At 42.5% G+C, this 12,259-nt stretch overlaps 1 pseudogene; it reads left to right on the top strand.

Annotated features, from left to right (window-relative positions):
* The first annotated feature begins 267 nt into the window (after positions 1-267).
* Positions 268-10,340, top strand: LOC122134724 (annotated as a pseudogene).
* Positions 10,341-12,259: the final 1,919 nt, after the last annotated feature.

Raw genomic sequence — 12,259 nt, 5'->3', positions numbered from 1 at the left:
CAATAGAAATTTAATGTCAAGAGGTGAATTCATAAAGTAAACATTATACTCCATTATTATCATTATTTTCAAAAATCCTTTTTTTATTTATAGGAGTGTATTAATGTAGTTTTGAAGTTAACACCTGAACTACTAACATTGGCATGTCATAAATCAAAATAAACATATTTTTAAAGAAACTTACTGATACATTCATGAGTGTCTGTTTTTTTTAATTCTTATTTACAATCTCTAGAACCATTCGGCATTTTAAGCTCCAAGATAAATATGGGTAAGTGGATTTCAATACTTAAAAGAATGTATTTTTTTGAATGCATTAATACAATCTGGCTACCAACTGAATTATAGTTGTGAATACGGTGTTTGTTGTTCTCCTCATCTGGGTTCTCTCTTGCTACTGGGAAACTTTTCAGTGATGCAATGATTGACGGTTCAATAAGGAAAAGCTTCAGATTGAAACATACAGCCTTCCAAAAGAAAAAAATCCTCTATGTTCAAGTCATTAGTGTAAATCTCCAAAACCCATCTCTGTGTAAAGTCAAACCACAGTATATTCTAAAAATTCAATTAGAGCACATTTCTAATTGATCCTATCAATATATATATATAGATATTATATATATATATTTGACAGATTCCAACATAAATCATTTTCAGTTTAAGTGATGAGTTTTTAAAAAGTCAAATGTTAATTAATCATTCATGTATAAAGTTGTAAAAGTATTTTTCAATAGTAAACAGCTGTGTAATTTTCCTTAAATCAAATGATTATTGTCAATGCATTTTGTTCTATATGGATCACCTTTGTTCAGTTTTCTCTGCTCTCCTTCACCTCTCCTTTGGAAGGATTTCAGTACTTCAGAACTTTTCTCATTGGACACAGCATGTGCAGTTTACACACGACGTATCTTTAGTTTCCCTTTAAAATGTCAGCTTGAACCAGATATTGTGTAATGACTTTCTCGTGTTCCGTTCTCACGAAAGATACATTAATAAAAAATAGGTGATATGTGAGGAAAATCTCCTCGAATGAGGAAAAATACAATGTAGGATGGGACTACATTTGTTTGTTTCACGTGAGTGACAGGTTTCTGGAGGAGGGATTGAAAACTGTCCAGCCATTGGATAAGCTTATTGTCCCACCCTCGCGGGGATGATAATATTTTTGATACGATTTGATAGGATTTAAAAGAAATCAGGATTTGGTGTTTGTGCACGCCTGTGATGTATGAAGGTTCTGCTTGGTGTCAATGTACAGAAAACACATCAAAAGTTCTTTAAAACTATGTAGAAAATATCCAAATGTATTTCTAATTGTGTTTAATAAGTTCTAAAGCCTTTATGGCTGAAATATAATCTTTTGTCGTCTATAGTTGATATGGACGTTATAGAGTGTAATGCTTTAATTAAACAAATATGAATCTATTCAAAACACTACGTGGCACAATGAATTCAGGCATGTCCAAAAGACGGAGAAGCATTCGGGGAACGTAGTGTCAGTGCTATTTTAGCATGATAATGACACAAAAATGCTTGCTCAGGTTACATAATGAAAGTAGATTTTCCCAGCGTTATCTAGAAATTTTTGAGGTGGAGTGAATGTACAGAATAACCACCCTCGCAGAAATGAAATGTTAGTCACTCTTTATTGCACTTTTGCTGATGGTAAACTTCTGATCCGCTTCTCTTCTTGAATGCTGAGTTGAATCTTTAGTTGTAAACTTTACTCCCACCTCATTATCATCAATCATGTGCTTCGTAAGTTTCTTCTGCCCAGTATATGGGTCATTCTACAAAACGTCTTTCTCATAAAGTGTCAATTAATGCTGATGTTTTCTATGTTAATATGGTAATTCAGAAAAAAAAATCTAGTCACTTACTTCTTTCCGTCTTGCTGTATTAGCAAATACAGAGTTAGGCACACAGGCCTATATCACCCTGTTACCAAGATTTTGTTCCGCAAAGAATTATAAAAGCATTAATTCTATAAGAAGCATTTTAGTTTCAGTCTTCACTGGTTATTTCAGCACAAATTGTCAGTTTTGTTACTGTCAGCCCAGTCTTCCCTTTCTGAACGCAACGGCATAAATTAAAATGTCTTCATTTAATGACCTTACATTGAAAAAAGTCCGGGAGAATGGCCCTTGTGTAACCCTGTTAGCCTACCTGACTAAAGACTGTTGCGTTTCTTGTAATGCACATTCATTTCTTTATCTTTCTGTCAAATGGAACTAAACCATACATACATGGGTGTAAATTGCACAGACTGGGACTTCCACTGTTGTGTTTCCATATCTCACCTTAACTCCCATACTATGGTGTGGCAAAACACACGTCGAACTTTTACGTCAGCGAGCGCCAGGGTAACGTAAGCGTACAACGCCAGCCCTCGCCCCTGGTGGATGAGTCGAGGAGAACGCTCATAATGGGGTTGTGAAAGTGGAAAGTACCTCATGGAAATCCCCGCTGTGGCTTTTATGTACTGCTTTCAATTCGGGCTGTCTTTAACTAGAGTAAGACTCCGCTGTGTTTTTTGGACGCGAGCAGTGAAATCCAGTTGGAACCTGTAAGAGAGCCCTGGAACGATTAAAGTGGGCTGAGTGAAGTAGCAGTCGAGCCAGAGCATCTTATGGGCTTTGTTTGTGGATACCGACATAATTGCACAGGTAAGAGTTGTGCAATTCAATCGCCGCGCGTTCCCTCGCCTCTCTAATCGTCGTGGCCAGGCTGTATCCTAAACCGAGCGAGACTGAGTTTGCTCCCCCGTATTGGTGTGTCGCTGCTTAAACGGCGTCTGTTCTCACACGGACGGACAAGGCGGTGTTGAACGCCGCGGATTTTGACAGCCAGCTGTGTTTTTTTGCGAAGACGCCACTTATTATCAGCGATTAGAGACATTAAACGTTCTACTTGTTGCCAGTTGGGGACACATCGCTTTCCTTTCGAGTGTTACCGTGGTTGCAAAACAATTGTCTCGGGCATTCTGTCAATTCCAATTACTTAATTCGAGCGTCAAGCAGCTGATGTTCAATATTTATTATTATTATTAATTATTTTTTTCGCATCGGTCTCCTAGTTTGGTCCCCGTTCCCCGTGTGCTTCGATGTTTAATAAAACTGTGGACGCCTTTTGTCGCGTTATCCCCACGAACGAACAACGTTGCGAACGTTTTGCGAGTAGGTCATTTAAGCGAACGCTGTCGCTATTGGCGTTCCGAATAATTGTCCCTTTAAGAAAACCATCGGCGGCTTGAGACAAAGTCAATGGTCCTGTTTTTTAGGGGGGGCCTTCAGGTTCGCCTGTCTGAACCCGTCCTTCTTGCCTATTCTGAATAGTTTTGGAAATTTCATTGTGGGGGTGGACTAATAAAGATCTTCGTTCGCCCTTCAGGTTCAGCTCGTCTGACCTCAAAGGACTGGAATACACCATCGCTTTCAGGGGCCATGATCGTTCTTTCAGTTCTTACACCTTTAGGGTTGAGGGAAATGATGGGAACAAATTCCTTGTTTGTAACACATGGTCGTTTGGGTTGAGTGCCGTTTGACATGTATATGATGTTTGTTTCATGTCTTCTTTCACAGAGATAGATTGGTTCGCGCACTCCAGACTACCATGTCCTCAGGGCCAGAACTTCCTTCCCAAGTTCCTGTTTGTGATAACCTCCTGAAGGCCGTGAATCAGAGAGCGGGTGCCCAACGATGTGGTCAAGCCATCGCCCAGCATCGCGGCCTGATCCATCACCTGCGCAGCATGCACCGCTACACCCTGGAGATGATCCGCATGAGCCAGTTTGCCCGCAGGCCTTCCGCTAAGGTCATCCAGGCGGCCATCTTGGACCGGGCCATGCAGAGCTCGCGTGGAGCAGGAAGAAGAGGCTGAACTGGTGCCAAACCCGGCGAGGGTCAAGAAGCTGGTGCCGCTGAGAACCAACGGTAACTATGCCATGATCTTATCCGCTAGAAACAGTGGCTTTCTGATTTCTTCTCAAGCGCTGACATTAGAAACACTTGGATTCTTTCTCCCGTGACCATCTTTTAAGCCATTTGTATCGATTCAATGTTTTTGATGCATTATATGGTCTGATACACTATATAAACCCACCTCGGTGACATCGAGATAATTCTTCTAATGAGAGGCTGTTAATATATATCAGCCCAGGTCTCAATATATTTGGACATTTTTTGATACCTCTCTTCGTTGTATCAAATTACATTCCAGTTCACGATGGGCATTATTATGTACATCCTTCATTGTACTCAGCTATTTAGAGAAGCTATCTTGGTTTGACCACCTTAAAACAAGAAGATACTTTTTATTCACGGCAGACGGGAAAATCCTGCACCGTCTTGTCCACACAGATGTTCTTCCCCCTTGATTCTAACGCACAGTTTGACTGAAAGGGGCCGTGGCGTGACTCTCTCCCAGCTCACTCAGGTCAGGACGCACTGCTCTTCTCTTATGAAGTATGCTGCGAATGGTAAACTTCTCTGTACTCGACTTGCCATTGTTGCTCCATGGTACAGTCACTAGTTACTGTAACTGAAGAAGGGGTAAACTCGACATTACATTAACATCTGGTATCTGAAATCGTCCACAAGCTAGTGGCTTGTTTGTTTGTAAGTGTCAGTATTTGAATAATGTGATATGTGTAGATGTCATGTTCAATTTCATCACGTCCTAGTTCCTGGTAGTGGATAGTGGTCTCATTCTTGTAGTTCTGGTAATTTTTTTTTTTTTTCGGTTTTTTCTGGACTCCAGATTTTTCTTTATATGAACAGGAATTTCCTGTTTTAAATACACCTGGATATGAAAGCGTCCAACTGGAACATGATGTTAAAAACAGATTGCTGTGATATATGACCCGTAACCAATACAGAGGGGAACTGAAATAACTTCACCCCTCAAATAAGTGTAACACACTTCCTAGGTCAGAAACAGCATCTTTGCAATGAACGGGTGATTGTATTTTATTGATGCTGGTGCATTTTAGAAAGTGTCTCTTTAGGATTTTAAGTTAAATCAGCTATTTCGCACATAATCTGCCATCACTATTAAAGTGGAGGGATTTGTCTGAATGTGTATGTGTTTTTGTACATTTACATTCATCCATTTATCTAAAGCGACTTCCACTGCACTTATACTTTACGTTTATTTTTTTTAGTAGTTCATGCATTCCCTGGAAATCAAACAATAGGGCCTTTCACAAAGCCGCTTTAGTTTTCGGAACTAAATGTATAGTACTAAAGTACTGGTGATGATTTGCGCGCGAACTGTTTCTCAGTAACCATGCTCTTAAAGGGTTGCATTCGCACCGAGAGTGTGTACTAGGACGTGACATAAACCAGTCGACAGTGATGTCATTTGAGCGCAGCTTTCAACAACGTTAACAAAGAAGAACAACGTTAACAACAGGAGGATGGAGGACGCTGTTATCAGAGCTGTGTTTTTGGTTGTGTCTCGTGGGTTTTCACAATAATGCACATGGAATGTTGATGTATATGTAAAGTGATTGAAAGAATGGAAAGGAGGACTAAGAATCTCCAACAACAACTGGCAGTGCTACATTTGCTACAAGTGCCTGCACTTCAGCGTCCGTCCATCTATCGCTCGTTCTTCATTCTTGAGAAATAAGTTGACAAAGTGTTTACAGTATGTTACACAGCGTTTTTAAATGGCGGGTGAGGGCGTTTTCTAATGCGTCTGGCCAATCAGTGGTCTACTTACTCATTGGGTAGTACCAGTTGTGCTGGTTAGACCCTGCTTCCGGAGTAGAGCTAATTTGGTTCTCGAAAAAGTCAGTCCGGTACTAAAATCACACCCAGTTCCTGCGGTGCGAAAATGCACCCAAAAAGTGGGTAGTTCCACAATAATTTTCTGGGTACTGTGAAAAGGTTCCTGTGGTGCGAAAGGCCCTAATGCAACCTAAAACTGCAATTTGTTGGAATTTTTTACTGGAGAAACTACTTTGCTTCTGAAAAACGAGATTAAGTTAGCATCACAGTATTCTTATTAAAAGTGTTTGGCCTTGTATTAATGCTATATACAGATTCAGATCTCTTGGTTTATGTCAAGGAGAGTTTGATTTAGAAGTGTTGTAGAATTTTTAGTTTTTTTTTTCTTCCCTCATATGGAAACTTTCTCTTGTGTAACAAGAAAACAGAACAACGCACTGTACAAATAGTTCCCAAAAAATGTAACCTATAGACAAGTTAAAACATTCTTCTTGTTGGGAACATTTTGTCTTTGTGCTGATAGCAGGTGCAGACACAGCCCATGGTTTTTAGGACAATTACGCAGTTTTTAAAAACAGTGGACTGAAAACAGGAATCATATGTTCAGACTTCCTTGTTGACTCTAGAAATGGCACGGGCGCAGAGGCATTCCTGTAGAGCATCGCCCCCTCCTCTCTGGAAAGTCCAGACGCTTTAATCATGGCTTCTGGTGTCAAGAGGAGACAAGGGAAAGAAAAGCTGAAGTGAAGCCCTTAACGGGCGCTTAATCAGAGAATCACATACTAGCGGGAAATTCCTCACAGTTGTGCGCAGGCTGTTTCACACAAGATTCAAAACCCGAATACATTTGCACACACATGTTTTGCACAAGATCAGAAAGAACACAGCTCTGCAGTGTGTTCAACTTTTCTTTACTTCGATCTACAGCTACAGGTTACAGTGAAGGTGTTGATTTACAGAAGTTTATAGACTAGAGAGTTTTGAGGGTTTTTTTTTTAGGTAGCCTGATGTGTCCGAAGTTCTTTTTGTGTAATTGAGGAGTTTATTTAATTGCTTTTGCAGAGATATGGTCACACGGTCTGTTTTAATATGCACACAGTCAGATGAAATGAGTATCTTTAATCAGTTTTAACACCCTCTGTGGAAATCCCCTGCATTGCTACTATCTCATCCTTAATCATTTGTGCTTGGATAAATACAGCTGAACTAACCTTTAGGTGTAAAAAAGATTTTGCTGTCTAGGGTACGCAACAAAAAAGCAAAGTTTTTCATTTTTCATAGTGTTATTTTTTGTTGTGTTGTAATGCACGTCGAACACCGGTTGCTAAGGCTCTCTCTGTTATGACAATTTAGATGATGTTTAAACAGGAACTGCAAGTTTCGTAGCCTTTTTCTGAATGCATGAATGTCTCCCTTCGTGAGTTTCTTTTCAAAGTCAGATCTCTCACTGCGCTTTCCAAGGGAAATTTGTTGCAGCCTATCTGCCAGCATTATAATACATACATATATATTATGTAAGGAGATGGTCATCCTTCGGGACGACTAATGTATAATGGCATATCTGCCATTGCATATGTTTGCTCATGTTCCCAGAAACTAAGTGAGCCCATTTGTGATTATTTTCCTCAGGCCCCAGAGAAATTAAGGTTGTAAGAACATGCTCTTCACTAGTGATTGTCCTGAGCTTTAATTTGTGTTTTTTGTGCTTTCATTTAGGTGAGGGAACTGCCTGCTCCATGCAGCTTCTCAGTACCCTGCTGGGGGTCCAGGACACGGACCTGGTGCTGCGAAAGGCTCTTTATGCAGTGCTGAAGGAAACAGACACTAGTAACTTTAGAATGCGCTTTCAAACAGAGCTGCTGCACTCTCAGGGAGTTCACTCAGACTGGCCTGCGATACAGCACTATGTTAAGCACTCCCACCTTCACAGGGTGCATGTAAAGTGGTCATTTCTGGTGGCAAGAAACTAGTCAGAAAGCCAGCAGTAGAAAGTCAACGACCTCAAATGTGGCACATTCAGCTTCAGAGATGTCAGAACCTCTTTACTCCTTATGAACCTTTTTTTTTTCTTTTCCTTTTTCAATATGACTAGGGAAGAACTCATGAATATTTGCAATGTTTCTTGTTTCTCAGAACTGGGAGGAGGAATGGGTGAAGATTGTAGAAATGGCTTCTCCAGTGTCCAGCAGTAATGGCCTACAGTTTGACTCATTAGAGGATATTCACATCTTTGTGCTTTCTAATATTCTCCGGAGACCAATTATTGTTATTGCAGGTTAGTAAGCTTAAATGATGGTTCTATAAGGAGCATTTCAATAGAATTACACAAATACTTATTTGTTGGAGCACTGACTGATTTGGTGCATCAACATGATAATTTTTTTTTTATTTCTTAACAGATCAAGTACTCAGAAGTATGAAGTCTGGTTCCCTCCTTTTCACCCTCAATGTCGGGGGCATATACCTGCCTTTGCATTGGCCTCCAGGAGCATGCTACAAATATCCCATAGTGCTTGGATCTGACTCTCAGCACTTTGCACCTCTGATTACAATCAAAGACAGCGGGCCCAGGTATGCCGCCGCACATTTGTGCTGCTCCTTAATGTGATCTTACTACTTGGCCCAGTGTATTTGAAATATTTGTTGTTTGTGACCCATTCAGAGATCCGTGCGTGCCACTGATAAACCCTGGACGGGGTGGGTTTGAAGATCTTCGAGTGCACTTTCTGACAGAAAAGGAGCAGCAACAGAAGGAGAAGTTGCTGAAAGACTACCTAATGCTTATAGAAATCCCTGTCATTGGCCTGGGCTGCGCTCCCCACACAGATCATCACTGCAGCCAGGTATGAGCTAGCTCTTGCTTACGTGTCCTGGTCCAAGAAACCCAGGTTGCTTCAGTGCAGTTGTTTCTGGAATTGGTGTACCATGTACTCGTGATAAAAACATCTGATTAAGATATATGAAGGCATTTCCTAAATCTTGAACCCTTCCTCTGACAGACTGGATGAAGGCAACCTCCCTGAGGACATGAACCTGATGGAGGACTACCTACAACTGGTCAACCACGAATATAAGCGCTGGCAGGAGGATAAGGATTCTTTAGGGCCCCCCAATCCCAGCGTCCCCCTCCCTTCTCAGTCTCCCAACTCTCTCTCATTGAGATCCGCTGTTGCCACACCCCCGCTGTACCTTCTACGTCTCGGTGGACACTCAACCCCACTGTCACGAGTGCTTCGAAAAGCGGCAGGCGGGTCGTAAGCCAGAGGCCGTTTCCACCACGAATCAAACCTCATCCTCGGACCCCGAGAGCCGAGGGAGGCTGGAGCGCTCCGTCCTGCCCCAGCCCACGCTCCGCGCCCCCTACGGCCCCCAGTCTAAGCCTTTTACAGTGAGACTCATGCCATGAAGTGGTAAGACGCCCGGATGCTTGTTCACACTCAGCGTGGAGTATGACGGGCTGTGTGAACGCTGCTTTAAAAACGGCGAGGCAAAACCGATCGGCTGCTAATGGGCCGCCGCAAGGCCCCTCTTACAGCTGGTGGGCATCAGGCAGCCGGGAGCGAGAGAGAAGGAAAGAGAACGGGGAAAGGGACACCGAGAGATGCATTATGTGCCGACAGGAGGTCTTTTAGGATATTTAATGGTCTTTGCCCACCCTGCATGCAGAGGACTGCTGTTTCAGAGAGAGGGGGGACGCCCAGCAGCAGGAGCCTAGAACCGAGGCTTCAATATGGGCACTGCATAGGGAGACCGAACGCACGGGCCACACCTGGCAGACGCCCGCGGCCCGGCAGTGTAAACGCTCCGGCTGCCAGTTCTTTGGAACACCAGAGAAGCTGGGATTCTGCACTATATGTTATCTAGACTACCAGACCAATCACCGTAAAGTGCAACTATACTTCTTGTAACTCTCTTGAACAAGAAATATCATTTCAGAAGCAATCAGCTGTAATGTCTCCACATCCTGCTGGGAATCAAGTCATAGACAGTCAAGTCGAGCAGAGGAGCAAGTGTGTGATGTATTAATTTTGTCTGTTTTTGTTTGTATAGTGGCCACCCCTGCTATCGTCCAGCCCAGACACACATCCGAGGCGGGTTTCCAGAACTGTCCGCGGTGCCGGGGGTCAGGGCTGCGGGCGCCGAGGGAAAGGCCATGCTCGAAGGGTTACTGCAACAAGTGCTTTGTGAAGGAAACAGAGTGCTAGACTCAACCAAGCTGCGAGCAAGGGGCTCCTCACTCTCCCCACCCTCTCGTCACGGTAAGTGTCCTAATCTCGTTGCTGTGGGGTTAGTTTGGCTCTTCTGAGAGCACTGACGAACTCTGTTGTTTCTGTCCAGCGGGGCCTCGAAAGCACGTCCGCCTCCGATGCTCACCCAGACACCGTGTCGGCGCAAGCGGCTGTAAGAACCTACTCCCCGGGGCTGCACGGACCTCTGCCCGGACTGCGTCAGCCGCGGCCAGCGAGAGGGTCGCCGTGCCCAGGCACCCAAAGAGAAGAGCAAACAGCGCTGCAAGACGCAGGGCTGCGACCACTACGCCAACCAAGAGAAACAAGGCTACTGTAACGAATGTGACCACTTCAAGCAGATTTACTGAGACTGACAGGACGGGTTGTTACTGTTAAAAAAAAGGCCCATTCATCGCACGTTTGCGTGCAAGCTGGGGAACACTCTTACACAGAACACTTTTTGCCCAAAATCCCCCACCTACATTGGGCAGGGCTAAAGAGCCCGGTGGTGCTGTAGAATTGATTACCTCTCAAAGTATGAAGTTTTGCTCATTTGTATCATGTGTATAGGACCGTCGTGTGTGATGTTAGCATACAGAAACTAATGATACACAAAATGACGTCTAGTCACACACCTGTGGCATCTGCTGTTTGTATCGAACAGGGTAATTAATTGCAAACGTTTATTAGCAAATTGAGGAGTGTAAGAAGTAACGATTTCAGATTAGCAGCAAATTTGACCAAAGTTAATAAACTGAAAGATATGTCTAAGCCAGTGTACTTCAACGCTGTGGACTGCAGAAAGCCAACAGGCCTGAGAACATAAGTACAGGGTATGCAGAGACCACCGGAGGACAGCATTTGATAGTTTCTTCATAAATGTAGGTTAAGTGCCAATGAGAGCTTGCTAAGCAGAGCTCGGATTTCATTTCCTGCTGCACCATCTGATGTCTGCAAGCAGCACGGATCTGTTGCCTTTGAGAATGTTTTTGTTTACCATTTTCACAAGTCCTTTCTTGCTCTTGAAACTGTTTTCCACTTTTGCTTGCCTTGCTAAACTTCATATGACTTGGTCTGTTCTATTGAATGGATATGAAAAATTCCTTAAGTGCAATGAAAACCAGATACTTGACACCTCCCCGATGTCTAGAGCAGATGAAAATTCATTTAAAAAAAAAAAAAGTCAATTTTTGACAAGAACAAACTATGAGATGGACTGAACTCCCAGTCTGGATGAAGAACCGCCAAGTGAAAACGATCAGTCCAAACCTAAACACACCCAGGAAGGAAGTGTCCGCTCCTAGATCTGTGAATTCCCCGTTTGCCGTTCTCGCCCAGACAACTTTCTTTCGGTTGCACTACTCTCCTTTAAACACACAATGCCCTCAGTCTATTCTTTGCATACATTTAGTATGCACAAACTGACATTCTCTATTTGAATATTTCTGCGATATCTGCACAGACGTAACGAGAGGTCCGTTCCAGATCATCACAGACTTGCACAATACTAAATAAGCTGCTCTGGAATTAGGACACGGATACTTCTGACGTACAGGTACATAGTGACATTCCAGTCGACCGGGTAGAGACCTAGAGGAATATACATGACAAGATAGACGTTTTGTGCAACCTTTCATATAGAGTATCGTATGAAAAGCCCTTGTTTTTGTTTTGTTTGGTATTTAATTCACAGCAAATATGAACTGGTAATGTGTTTCAAGAATTATTTATATGGTGGTCCTGGAATACAAATTATTTTTAATAGAAAAACATTAATGCCTGTCCTGTGTCTGTTTACCTTTATTTGCTGTTTCTTGTAGCTTGAAATACATGTTATAACATGAAACAAAATTGAAGGTGCTTCGAAAATAATACTTCAGGTAGTAATAAACGTTACGTATGAATGGTTTTGGTGTTGGTAACAAAACAATGTTACCATGCCAATGGCTGTTACTTAACTAATTACATAACTATAGTTGGGTATAATAAGTCACAAAATGACAGTGAGGATTATTAGCCAAAGAAAAAGAACTTTGGCAGCTATCCAGAAATCATAAGACCGGTTACACAACTAGCGTCCCTTTATATACGTGTGTGTGTGTGTGTGTGTGTGGCAGATTGGTATCCATTTTCATTGCCTGACTCTAAATTTAGAAGTCGGTTAAACCTTGCAATAAACCCAGGGTGAATTTTGTGCCACTTGAACCAAAACTATTCCGTCACAGGAAGTTTTGTGGTTGTGAGTTATAACATTGCTATCTTTGTGTCTCTTCTGCCTGCTTAAAACTTTGTGGCTCT

This window comes from Cyprinus carpio, chromosome A21 (assembly GCF_018340385.1).
Source record: "Cyprinus carpio isolate SPL01 chromosome A21, ASM1834038v1, whole genome shotgun sequence".
Taxonomy (NCBI): Eukaryota; Metazoa; Chordata; class Actinopteri; order Cypriniformes; family Cyprinidae; genus Cyprinus; species Cyprinus carpio.
This window is presented reverse-complemented; position numbering and strand designations above follow the sequence as displayed.